Raw genomic sequence first — 14,221 nt, 5'->3', positions numbered from 1 at the left:
GGGCAGCTATGGTCGAGCTTTGAGCTCGCCATGGATGACGAAGCTCGATGGAGCTTTGGTCGCTTAGGTTCTTGAGGTCGTTCATGAGAGGTCAGCTTGGAGGTGTTTGGTGAGTGTGTGTGTGAGTGTGACGTGGGGATGAAGGGAATGGGAGAGGGGCAGCCATGGTTGGAAGGGAGGTGAGCTTGAGGAAGAAGAAGAAGATAGGGGGGGGGGCGGATTGGTTAGGTCTTTTTAGGGTTTTTTCTGTTTTTTTTTGTTTTGTGTTGTTTGTAAGATAATAGGATGTGTTGGGTTATGGGCTGGGTTGACCCACTTCGAAATAGACTGGGTCGTAGGGAAGATTGGGCCACTTTTTGGGCCTGTGGCTTGAAATCGAAGAAGAGGCCTAATTCCGACTTTCTTTATATTTTCGCTCTCTTTTCTTCTTTTATTTCTCTAAAATTAAATTATAAAAATACTTAAACTATTATTAAGAACTAAATTAAGTTATAAAAGCGCAAATTAACTCCCAATAACAATTAACGCCCAATTAAGCAATAATTAAGCATAAAATTGTATATTTGGACATTAAATGCTAAAAATGCAAATGATGCCTATTTTTGTAATTTTTAATTTTTGTAAAACAAATTTAATTACTAACAATTGTAGAATTAAATCCTACATGCAAAATGCGACATATTTTTGTATTTTTTATTAATTTAGCAAATAAACACGCACAGACAAATACAAATAATTATTCAAAATATCACAAAATATCACAGAAATTCCACACCAAGGAAAATTATTTTATTTTTGAATTTTTGGGAGTAATTATCATATTGGGCAAAAATCACGTGCTTACAGCTGCCCCTCTTTGCCCGAAGACACGAAGGGTTTTCGTGCAAAGATAAAGCGACCGATTTTTGCCCATCCGAGTACTCCGTGTGAAGCATTTTTTGAAAAAGATTTGACCGAACCTTTGCTTCAAAGGTTTCCTACATATCCTGGGCTAAACAGGAATCAGGTCAATGTAGTTCGGGAAGTTTTGGTAGCTGGGACTACCGTGGGACTGCAATGTTACTATTGTTGCATGCTATTACCATTGCTTACCGATCTCCTTGTTACACCATGCTTAAAAGAAAACAAGAAGCTAGGCTAGAGTACAATTTGTTTTTGTTGCCTTGCTTCCTTGTCTGCTTGCATTTCTTCCGGTGCTTTTCTTCTTTTGACACACGTACTTGAGTTTGTACTGTGACCTCTTGTTGCAACCTTCTGTTTCCCGGTGCCGGGGAATTTTATTGTTTCCTGCTGGGGATTCCTATTGTAACCCTCTGTTTTATTGTCCTTTGACTTGATCTTGAAATGTATGCCTCTGTTCTATGGGCGGGCTCCCAACTTCAATACTTGAAAATTAAAGACTGAAATGTATTCCTCTGTTATATGGGCGGGCTCCCAACTTCAACACTTAAAATGAAAATACTGAATGTATGCCTCTATTCTGTGGGCGGGCTCCCAACTTCAACGCTTGAAATAAAAAGACTGAAATGTATGCCTTTGTTATATGGGCAGGCTCCCAACTTCAACACTTGAAAGGAAGAGACTGAATGTATGCCTCTGTTCTATGGGCGGGCTCCCAACTTCAACGCTTGAAATGAAAAGACTGAAATGTATGCCTCTGTTCTATGGGCGGGCTCCCAACTTCAACACTTGAAATGAAAAGACTGAATGTATGCCTCTGTTATCTGGGCGGGCTCCCAATTTCAACGCTTGAAATGTAAAGACTGAAATGTATGCCTCTGTTATCTGGGCGGGCTCCCAACTTCAACGCTTGAAATATAAAGACTGAAATGTATGCCTCTGTTATCTGGGCGGGCTCCCAACTTCAACGCTTGAAATGTAAAGACTGAAATGTATGCCTCTGTTATCTGGGCGGGCTCCCAACTTCAACGCTTGAAATATAAAGACTGAAATGTATGCCTCTGTTATCTGGGCGGGCTCCCAACTTCAACGCTTGAAATATAAAGACTGAAATGTATGCCTCTGTTATCTGGGCGGGCTCCCAACTTCAACGCTTGAAATATAAAGACTGAAATGTATGCCTCTGTTATCTGGGCGGGCTCCCAATTGCTAACTTTGAAATGGAATATCTCTATTCTCCAGGCAGACTTCTGACTTTTAAAATTTAAACTATGTGTCTCTGTTTTTCAGGCGGACTCCTGACATCAAACTTGAAAAGTATGTCTCTGTTCTCCAGGCGGACTCCTGACTTTTAAAATTTAAGTTGTATGTCTCCGTTTTTCAGGCGGACTCCTGACGTCAAACTTGAAAAGTACGTCTCTGTTCTCCAGGCGGACTCCTGATTGCTAAATTTGAAACGAATGTCTCTATTCTCCAGGCGGACTCCTGATAACTTGCATTTTATCCTGATTAGTGCTTGTTTTTCCCTCCTGGAGAATTCCTCTTCAACAACTAACTTTTCTTCCCCTGCTCAATCAAAGAAAATTTTGTCAGTTTAAAACGGTGGTTAGTTGATGGCATTCTTACTGAAAAATCCTTCCACTGCCTTGCTTTGTGTTGACTAATTTCCACGCACTGACCCTGAACCGCTTGACTTTCTGACCAACTTTTAAATTTCCCAACCTCTGGCGACCTAAATGTTTTACACTCCTACCGTTATTTCGCTTTTCTGACCTTTTTGTTTGAGCTTTCGCCTTTCCCACGACATTCCCCAATCATTTCACCGATGAAACTTCCGTTAATTCCCTGTATTCCACTTGACATCAAGTTATTTTTGATATGCTCTGACCACATTGTGCTTTACAATTCTAGAAGTTGGTAGTGAACTTTGAAGTCCTTTCTGCTTGCATTGAACAAAACTGGCACTGAAACATCTTAGCTAGATAAAACCCTCAAAAGAAAAATGAAATGCCATGATTCTTGAGTTAAGGATAAGAAGAATCCAAAACCAGATGACTGTTTGAAAGGAGAAGGAAAATAAACTTATATGAGCGAGACAAACTAGTACCAATGGTCATGACATGCATTTTGGATTAATCAGCCCAATCTGTCCAACCAAAAAAACTCTCAATTATCGTACCTCATTACCCAGAACTTCCATCACTTGTTTGATTTATCCAGACCTTAACCTTGTTTCCCTGCGGTACCGCGAAACGATTTCTATCAACAGACCTTTCTCAGTTTTCCATTTCTTATCTCACCTTCGCCTTGAGGTGCCCGTAAAGGTTTTCACTAACAAGACTCTCTCATTTATTTTTCTCTCAGCTCCCGTCGCCTTACGGTGCCCGTGAGGGTTTTCACCCATAAAACTCTCTCATTTATTTTTATTCTTCTTGCTCGAACCAGAGTGTTGCCCCTGTCATGGGTTATTCCTACCTATTCATCTTGGCATTTCTCAAAACTGATCATAAGGTCTTTCTTTGGTCCGTAATGTAGGCTTTTGGATTGATTTAGAAAGAAAGGTATAAAAGGCTCAAAACAATTCAAATGGGGTTCAAATTACAACTTTCGGAATCCCACTTTCATAACAATCACCACTTCTGCCCCAGTTTCTTGCTTGGGGATTTTTGGATTTCTATTTGATATGACTGAACCTCGGAGTAAGGCTGCCTACGTACCCTTTCGGGATCAAGTCAAACGTAGTTCACTTTATAGAGACTACGTTGTTATGTTTCTCTTCTTTCCCTTTTTTTCACTTTTCTTTCTTTTCCTTTTCTTCTTTTCTTTTTCCTTTTTTTTTCTTTCCTTCTTTTCTTTATGTTCGTCACATGTGTTCTCTTATAGTGCCGCTGATTCCGAAAGAGGTGTATGAAAAATAAGTAAGGCTCGAAGGGGATAACAAGGGATAAGAGTGTTTGGATAGCAGAACAAAATGCCTTCATCATTTCAATCTTTAAGATATGCCAAATACGAACAGATACATTCAGAAAATAAAGAAATCATACATAATATCTCTTGACCGCATCGGAATTGATGGCCATTTCTACACATTCTCCTTCCATATCTGTCAAATACAACGCTCCGTTAGACAACACTCTGGTTACTACAAATGGTCCCTGCCAGTTTGGGGCAAATTTTCCTTTTGCCTCAGCCCAATGAGGCAAGATCCGCCTCAGTACTGATTTCCCGACTTCAAATTTCCTTGGACGTACTTTTTTGTTGTATGCTCTTGCCATTCTTCGTTGGTACAGTTGGCCATGACACACTGATGCCAATCTTTTCTCATCGATCAGACTCAACTGCTCAAGACGGCTTTTCACCCATTCATCATCATCGATCTTAGCCTCTGCAATGATTCGCAGAGATAGGATTTCCACTTCTGCGGGTATTACTGCCTCGGTACCGTATACCAATGAGTAAGGAGTCGCCCCTACCGAGGTACGCACGGTGGTGCGATATCCTAACAATGCAAAAGGCAATTTCTCGTGCCATTGTCTAGATCCTTCAACCATCTTCCGGAGTATTTTCTTTATGTTCTTATTGGCCGCTTCAACCGCACCATTTGCCTTGGGACGGTACGGAGTAGAGTGCCTGTGAGCAATCTTAAACTGCTCACATGTGTCCTTCATCAAATGGCTATTAAGATTAGTCCCATTATCTGTGATGATTACCTTTGGGATCCCAAACCGACAGATGATATTTGCATGCACGAAGTCAACTACAGCCTTCTTGGTCACAGACTTGAATGTATTCGCTTCCACCCATTTGGTAAAATAATCTATAGCTACCAAGATAAACCTGTGCCCGTTTGATGTTGCTGGATCAATTGGCCCAATAACATCCATGCCCCATGCAACAAAAGGCCATGGCGCGGACATCGTATGTAATTCTGATGGTGGAGCATGAATCAAATCTCCATGTATTTGGCATTGATGACACTTACGCACAAAACTGATACAATCTCGCTCCATCGTGAGCCAATAATAACCTGCTCGGAGAATCTTCTTTGCTAGAACATACCCATTCATATGCGGTCCGCAAACTCCGGAATGCACCTCAGTCATGATAGTTGTGGCTTTCCGTGCATCTATACATCTCAACAAACCGTGCTCTGGCGTTCTTTTGTACAGTACTCCCCCACTAAGGAAAAACCCACTTGCCAACTGTCGAATTGTTCTTTTCTGATCACTGGTGGCCTGCGTTGGATATACTCCCGCTTTGATGTACTCTTTGATATCATGGAACCACGGCTCTCCATCAATTTCCTCTTCTATCACATTACAGTAAGCATGCTGATCACGGACTTGAATCTGCAATGGATCAACATAGGCCTTATCTGGATGGTGCAACATTGACGCCAAAGTAGCCAAAGCGTCAGCAACCTCATTATGAATCCTTGGAATGTGTCTGAATTCTATGACCTGAAAACGCTGGCAAAGCTTATGCAGAAACTGCCGATACGGTATAAGCTTCAAGTCCTGTGTTTCCCATTCCCCTTGAATCTGGTGTACCAGTAAGTCCGAGTCACCCATGACCAAGACTTCCCGTACACCCATATCCACAGCTAATCTCAATCCCAATATACACGCCTCATATTCTGCCATGTTGTTTGTACAGTAGAAACAAAGCCGAGCTGTAACGGGGTAATGCTGACCTGTTTCCGAAATAAGTACCGCACCTATTCCTACGCCTTTCATATTGGCGGCCCCATCAAAGAAAAGTTTCCATCCCGACTTCTCATCTTGTTCTAATTCTTCAATGTGCATTACCTCTTCATCAGGGAAATAAGTTTTCAAAGGCTCATAATCTTCATCAACGGGGTTCTCAGCCAAGTGATCGGCTAATTCCTGTGCTTTCATGGCAGTCCGTGTCACATAGACAATGTCGAACTCTGTAAGTAAGATCTGCCACTTTGCAAGCCTTCCTGTGGGCATGGGTTTCTGAAAAATATACTTCAACGGGTCCAAGCGAGATATAAGGTAAGTGGTGTAAGATGACAAGTAATGTTTCAATTTCTGTGCCACCCAAGTTAGGGCACAACATGTCCTTTCCAGATGAGTATACTTGACCTCGTAAGATGTGAACTTTTTACTGAGATAGTAGATAGCCTGCTCCTTTCTGCCCGTAACATCATGCTGCCCCAGTACACAGCCGAATGAACTGTCCATAACTGTCAGATACAGAATCAAAGGCCTCTCTGGTTCTGGTGGGACCAACACAGGTGGGTTTGACAAATACCCCTTTATCTTATCAAAAGCCTCCTGGCATTCATCAGTCCATTTGACCACGACATCTTTCTTTAACAATTTAAAAATTGGTTCACACGTTGCCGTGAGCTGAGCAATGAACCTGCTGATATAGTTCAGTCTTCCTAACAAACTCATCACCTCGGTTTTGTTTCTTGGAGGTGGCAACTCCTGAATAGCTTTGATCTTTGACGGGTCTAATTCAATACCCCTCCGGCTAACTATAAATCCCAACAACTTCCCAGATGGCACCCCGAAAGCACATTTCGCAGGATTGAGCTTAAGATTGTACCCGCGAAGCCTTTGAAAGAATTTTCTCAAATCTCTGACATGGTCGGATTGCTGTCTAGACTTCACGATCACATCATCCACGTATACCTCGATTTCTTTATGTATCATATCATGGAAGATAGTTGTCATGGCCCTCATATAAGTTGCCCCAACATTTTTCAAACCAAACGGCATGACCCGATAATAATACGTTCCCCACGGCGTGATGAATGCCATCTTTTCTACATCTTCCTTATCCATTAGAATCTGATGATAACCCGCATAACAATCCACAAAAGAGCCAATATCATGTTTGGCATAATTGTCGATCAGTATATGGATGTTGGGCAGTGGGAAATTATCTTTTGGGCTTGCCTTGTTAAGGTCTCGATAATCGACGCACACCCTGGTCTTGCCATCTTTCTTTGGCACATGCACGACATTGGCTAACCAAGTGGGGTACCGTGTAACCTGAATGACCCTTGCCTCAAACTGCTTGGTGATCTCTTCTTTGATCTTCACACTTATGTCTATTTTGAACTTTCTCAACTTCTGCTTGACAGGGAGGAGTGCTGGATCAGTGGGCAATTTATGAACCACCAAATCGGTGCTTAGACCCGGCATATCATCATATGACCATGCAAAAACGTCTTTGTACTCATGCAATACTTTAATTATCTCCTCCTTGAGTTGTGGCTCCAAATGAACACTTATTTTAGTTTCCCGTACATTGTCTTGGTCCCCTAGATTAACTGCTTCTGTGTCATTTAGGTTAGGTTTGGGTTTTTCTTCAAAGTGACTTAATTCTTTACTAATTTCCTCATAAGCTTCATCATTATTACAATCCAACCCATCATCACACTCGATCTCTTGTATTATTACTTCTGAAATAGATTGGCTTTTAAAACTGGGCCGAAGATTCCTCATGCATGTCATGTCATTGATATCAGCATAAAAAGAACTGTACAAAGAAAAGAAAAGAAAATGGAAAGAGAATTAGGGACGAAGAAAATTGCATTTCATTAAACGTAAAGACAACAAGGTTTTAAACTCATCCAAATGGACGGAACATAACAACTGGATTACAAACCCTGGAATAATCCAGGTGACAAAAAAGGAAAACAAAACCCACTACCACGACTCCCTCCGAACTGGAAGAGGAGTAGCTTCCCAATTGTTGATGTTAGCACGTGGTCCGATGTACTGTATGTCTGCTCTGCTTGACCCTTCCCCGGCCTCAACCATGTTTACTTCAGCAAATACTTTCTTAAACACCTTATCCAAATTCCCATCCGCCTCAATTAACGAACCTGACATCTTTGCCAATGATTGTTTCTTAATACTCGGTCTGACGAAGGACCTGGACAATCGAGGAATTGGTTTAGGGAGCACCCAAGCTTTCTTCTTCAATTTACGGGCCTTTCTGACATCTGCCGCTGTTGGTTTGAACCCTAACCCGAAGGTGTCCAGATTTTTGGGCAAAGACACAGGTTGAGTAATGCCCTGCAGTTCAACCCCCAAACCCTTCCCGGGCACGAACCCGTTATTCAACATTTCTGACACTACCATGACGGTCGCAGCTGACACCCTGGGACATGGCATGCTTTTACCCTCAGGCACCCTGCTCACCGGAACCGTGTCGAGGATCTGATACACCCATGGCCCCTTATCATCTTCGGTCTCTATAAAGGGTACAATGGCATCATTCATGGCGCATGTGGGATCTTCCCCATGTAACACAATTTCTTGTCTGTCCCACTCGAATTTGATCATTTGGTGCAGTGTGGAGGGCACGGCTTTTGCCGCATGAATCCACGGTCGACCCAACAAAAGATTATAGGATACTACAGCATCCAACACCTGAAATTCCATCGTGAACTCGACTGGGCGAATAGTCAATTCGAGTACAATATCTCCTACCGTGTTTGTTCCCCCTCCATCGAATCCTCGAACACAAATGCTATTTTTGCGGATTCTATCCTCATCAATCTTTAACTTGTTCAATGTGGATAACGTGCAAATATTAGCGCTCGACCCGTTATCGATCAGTGCCCGAGTAACCATTGAACCTTCACATTTGACCGTCAAATAGAGAGCCTTGTTGTGTTCTGTGCCTTCCATAGGCAATTCATCATCAGAAAATGCTATCCTGTTCACTTCAAAGATCTTGTTGGCAATTGTCTCTAAATGGTTTACTGAGATTTTGTCTGGCACATGAGCCTCATTCAATATCTTCATTAAAGCTCGGCAATGCTCATCAGAGTGAATTAATAATGACAACAATGAGATTTGGGCCGGTGTTTTTCTCAATTGCTCAACAATGGAATAATCTTGTCCTTTCATCTTTTTCAGAAACTCTTCTGACTCTTCTTCTGTTACAGCCTTTTTAACTGGTACCGGATTGTCTTTTGCGCCTTTAGCTTTTCTCAACTCTTCGGGGGCGAAACAACGTCCCGACCGGGTCAGTCCCTGTGCTTCACAACTTTCTTCCTCAATTTCCTTTCCTTTGTATGTCACCACTACTTTGTCATATTTCCAGGGTACGGCTTTGCTATCAACCATGGGTAACTGGACTACCGGTTTTATGACAATCGGTTCTACATGGATTCCCTTCACAACCACCACGGGCGCGGATACTGACCTTGGTACCACTATCTTGACTGGCTCCTGCTTTTTCTCGGCCGCAAACGGTCCCTTTCCTATTACTAGCACTGGCTTGTCTTTTATTGCTTTCAACTGAACCACTGGCCTTGCACTCACTGTCTTTTCTTTGGTTTCCGTAGAACGAATCACCATAACCACCTGCGAAGGTTTCTTAGGCTCTGCCCCCTTATGTATCAGTTCGATCATGTTGGCCTCATAATGCGCTGGTAACGGATTTTGATTGATGTTCGGGGCCTCTGGAGCCTGTACCTCAATACAACGATTATCAATGAGCTCTTGGATTGCGTTTTTCAACTTCCAACATTTTTCAGTATCGTGCCCCGGCATCCCTGAGCAATACTCGCAGCTAACAGAGTGGTCCAGGTTTCTGGGAAGAGGATTTGGTGCTTTGGATTCGACTGGGGTCAGCATCCCCAACTGTTTCAATTTGTGGAAGAGAGAAGTGTAAGATTCTCCCAGCGGAGTAAATGTTTTTTTGTTTGGGGCCTTCTCATTTCTAAAAGATTGGTTTGGGCGGAAGCTGGTTCCTGGTCTGTTAGCCCTAGGAGGTGGATAGGTGTTTTGTGGGTGTGGCTGTGTATTTTGGGGACTTGGTGTACGCCATTGCGAGTAAACTGGGGGTTGAGTGTAGGTTTGAGCGTGGTGAATAGAAAAGTGTGGTTCTAGTGGTGGATAATAGTGTTGTGGTGGACCATATGGGGCATATTGATAGTTTGGGTGGTGGGGTCTGGGTTGGTTGTAGTAGAGTGGACGATTATTGTGCCTGGACCAAATATTAGCTTCAACTGTAGCAACTTCTTCTTTCTTCTTCTTCCCTAGCACACCACCAGTACCGCTTTGGATGGCCTGGGTGGTTGCTTTCAACGCAGAATAGCTCAAGATCTTGTTAGATTTCAATCCTTCTTCAATCATGGCTCCCATCTTTACCACTTCATTAAACGACTTCCCGACAGATGTCACTAGATGACCAAAATAGGTAGGTTCCAATGTTTGCAAGAAGTAATCTACCATCTCACTCTCCCGCATGGGAGGATCAACCCTTGCAGCTTGTTCCCTCCAGCGGAAACCAAACTATCTAAAACTTTCCCCAGGCTTCTTTTCTAGTTTCAACAATGACAGACAATCAGGGACTATCTCGAGGTTATATTGGAAATGGCCAATGAATGCCTGGGCCAAATCATCTCATGTATACCATCGGCCGGGGTCTTGCCTCGTGTACCATTCTAGTGCTGACCCACTCAGGCTTTGCCCGAAATATGCTATCAATAACTCATCTTTTCCCTCGGCCCCACTCATTTTGCTACAGAAACCATGCAGATGGGCTACTGGGTCACCGTGCCCCTCATATAAGTCAAACTTCGGCATTTTAAACCCCGCAGGCAACTATACATCAGAAAAAGGGCACAAATCTTTGTATGCGACACTAACTTGGTTTCCTAAACCATGCATGTTCCTGAAGGATTGCTCCAGGCTTTTGACTTTACGAATCACCTCCTCTTGTTCTGCAGTCTTAACCGGTTTCTCAACTTCTCCCGGGATTTCAAAATGGGGAGAGGAGGTATATGGCTCAGGCGCTTTGAAAGTGGGTTCGGGAGGGTAATATTGGGTGTCGTGGGCTTGGAATAGCGGCTCACTGGATGATCTATGTAGTGGAGCTGGGGGAGGTGCCACAAAGACGGGAACCATGGGTGGTGGAGGGTTTTGTTTGGAGGGTGGAGCTGGGGGAGCGTATGACGTGGTACCATAACCCTGGGCCTGATAAGGGAAAACTGAAGATGCGTGGGGAGTGATAGGCTCCTGAGCTTGAGCCAAGGGTGGGATGTAAGATGGGTTGGCAGGATATAGTGGTGCTGGGTGTCCCTGCGACCATGCCTGATGCATTTCAGCCATTTGTGCTTTTAATTTCCTCATCTCTTCTTTCATAGCACCCACATCTGTTACCTCAACCTCATTCGAAGGGTCTACGATGCTGATTTCCGAATCCTGCCCTGTCATTTTTACTTGATCTTTCGACCGGGTGTTGTATGGATGAGTTGCCAGAATTGCCAATCAATTAACCACCTGCCTGGTATCACACATTTAGACAACCACTTTGTTAGCGATTAGGTCTTAACAGATTTAACAACCACACGTTGGCATGAATGCACTTATACAGTTATTCCTTTCTATTATGCGTTTACCCGATTGCATGCGTCATCCCGTCATTTCATTCCTTGTTTCATTTTTCTTCTCCTCGCCTTATCCCTCTCTTGTGCTTTTTCTTTTCTCTCTCTTGTTTTTCCGCTCTTTTCTTTCTTTCTATTTTTCTTGGTTTTCCTTATATTTTCCTTTTCATTCTTTTTGTTTCCTTTTTGGTTATGGTCGAATCTTATGGAGATTGCCTACGTATCGTGACCCCGCACGAATCAAACCAAGCATAGTTCATGAAGATAAATGTAAAAATAAGGGTGGAAATAAAATGCTCAACTTTCATTAATAAACAGACTCTTACAAACTCGACATCTTTTGTTTTGGAAAGAAACTAACAAACGCAATCTGAAAGCAAACAAAAACTCTAAGTTGCAAACATACTCAATCCAGAAAGATAACGGACGTACAAAAGACTGACTCGAAATGGTAGACACTCACAGACACGGACTATGCATATTCTAGTGCTTCAAACTTAGGTATCCGCGGGGCGTCGTTCGGCCTCGCCGCGGGTCTAGGATCCAAATCCCTTTCAAGCTGCTCTAACTCATTCATGGTTCGCTTCACATAGATCATCACTGCTGAGATAAAAGTAGTACGGGTCATGTCTTCACAAACCCGGCATCTCCTGACAATAGCATGAGCAATGGCTCTAATCCTATCTTTTGTTTGCTTCTTTTCTATGAGAAAGCGTCTTATCTGATCGCTGTACGTCTTTAAAGCTCGGGAGTCTTGCAAGTGCTGGTCTTGTAGCTGTTGCACTTCTGCCTCCATTTAGGCTAACAAGTTGTAACAATGTCCGCTTTCAGTTTCGAAGTCTCTAGCCTGCCTAACCGCTCTACCTTCAAGGGCAACTACTTTTCTCTTTAAATTGGCAACAATTTTCTCATGGTCCCTTTTCAACTGATTCAAGTATTGGCGACGCTCTTCGGTTCTTGTCGCCCATTGTGCTTTAAGTTCTGCCATGACATTTTCAGCTTTTCCTAGCTCATCCCGCCATTCTCTGACTTCGCTTTCCAATCTTTTTACCAATTGTTCATCGGATCGGCTCCTCGGTTGCTTATCGATGGTTATCTTCAACTGTCGGACTTGGGCTTTAAGAGCGTCATTTTCTCTGGCTAGTCTATTCTTTTCACCTTGATCTTCGGCAACCTGTACACTGCTCTCGAATTTCAGACTCTCGACTTGTTGCTTTAATTTACCAATCTCAACTCGATAGCTTTCTTCCTTTGCTAACCAATCCCACTGCTCTTGGGACGACTTGGTGAAATCTTCGAGATGAGGTCTTTTAGCCGGTCTTCCATATGCCACGTCACCTCTGAACCATTCGTGATACCCTGGAGCAATTTCCCCTCTGACCCTATCAGACACACAAGTGTTTGCCATCAGATATTGACACTCACTCCAAATTTGACGAACCTCTTCCTCGGGGAATCGACCGTCAGGACTAATTTCGACCACTTGGGTACTTAAATCTTCATCTCTTGGTATTACTTGATATCTACCGAGTTGCCTCAGAACCCGATACGGTGCATAAGGTTGTATGCTTTTGAGTCCCATTAACAAAAAATGCGGTCGGGCTGCTGGCATATATATGACTTCCTCGACAGCAACCATCCAAGCACCCACTGTATTTGGATAGCCTCGAGGTTCCGAAATAATAATGCCCAAGCCGTGACTCCTTCAGGTAGACTAGCCCCTTTGATTCTCGTACAAAATTCTCCTATACAAGTTTTCTCAGCCGAGCCATAACTCAATAACTGAGAGCGCGGGCACAAATGCTCAATCATCCACATTTGTAACAATAAGTTACATCCCTCAAAAAATTTGCCCCCAGCTTTGCACGCAGTGAGAGTTCTGAAGATATCAGCCACAATCATAGGTGCTAAAGTGTTTTTCCCCATGGTTTGCAAAGTACTGACGACGCCTGCTACTTTCAAATCAATATTACCATCTTTCCTTGGGAATATTACGAGACCCAAAAAAGCTACCATAAATGCCACTCGCCTGTGTTTCTCCCATTTTTGTCGGTTATTTCTGCTGCAAAGTTTAAAGTCTGGATTATTGAACCCGCCCATATGGCCATATCTATCATACACGAAGCGGAAACTGCAGAAACCCTTTGCAAAATCTGGGTGATGAACTGTCCGGGGTACTTTCAAGGAATCCAGGAATCGATGTATGGTAATGGCTCTAGGAGCAATCAAGTATTTGAATCTCAATGGAGCTTGGTCACTTCCAATGTACCCCACTATTTCTTCTATTGTTGGGGTGAGTTCAAAGTCTGAAAAATGAAACACATTATGTGCCGAATCCCAATGGGCGACCAATGCCCTGATGATATCCCCCTGAGGCTGAATGTCTAATAAATCCGGAAGGTCTTTCAAATATTTTCTCACTTCGTCTTGCCCTTCTTTGCCCAAATCATTCCACCACAATTGCAGCTCAAAAGGGATTTTGGTCATTATTGAAAAAGGCTCATTTATTGTCGTGCTCATCCTGCACATTTATTAAAGCGTTTAAGCAAAAGAAAACTTTTATTTAACTCCAAAAACTACTATCTATATTATCGACTCAAAATTAACCCTATATTTCAAATGAAGAACTCAATTCTTAATTCTAATATTTTTAGATAAAAGACCCGATATTGCAACACGACCTTCCTGCGCCTCAGGGGCGAAAATTTTAAGGCTGTGAGGGTCAAAATCAAAATACGACCAAAGGTGGTTGTTTATGCAAAGTCAGCCCTCCGGTGCCCCGTTTGGGAATATTTGGCTATTTATGACATAACAACATCACCTGACTTATTTATGACTCTTTTTTTATCGTTTTTCAAATTAGGAAACTCAATATTGCAAACACGGCCTTTCAACGTCTCGGGGATGAAGATTTTTAAGGCTGTGTAGGTCAACTAG

This window comes from Nicotiana tabacum, chromosome 18, assembly GCF_000715075.1.
Source record: "Nicotiana tabacum cultivar K326 chromosome 18, ASM71507v2, whole genome shotgun sequence".
Taxonomy (NCBI): domain Eukaryota; kingdom Viridiplantae; phylum Streptophyta; class Magnoliopsida; order Solanales; family Solanaceae; genus Nicotiana; species Nicotiana tabacum.
The sequence above is the reverse complement of the archived record's forward strand: the minus strand, read 5'-3'. Positions refer to the sequence as shown.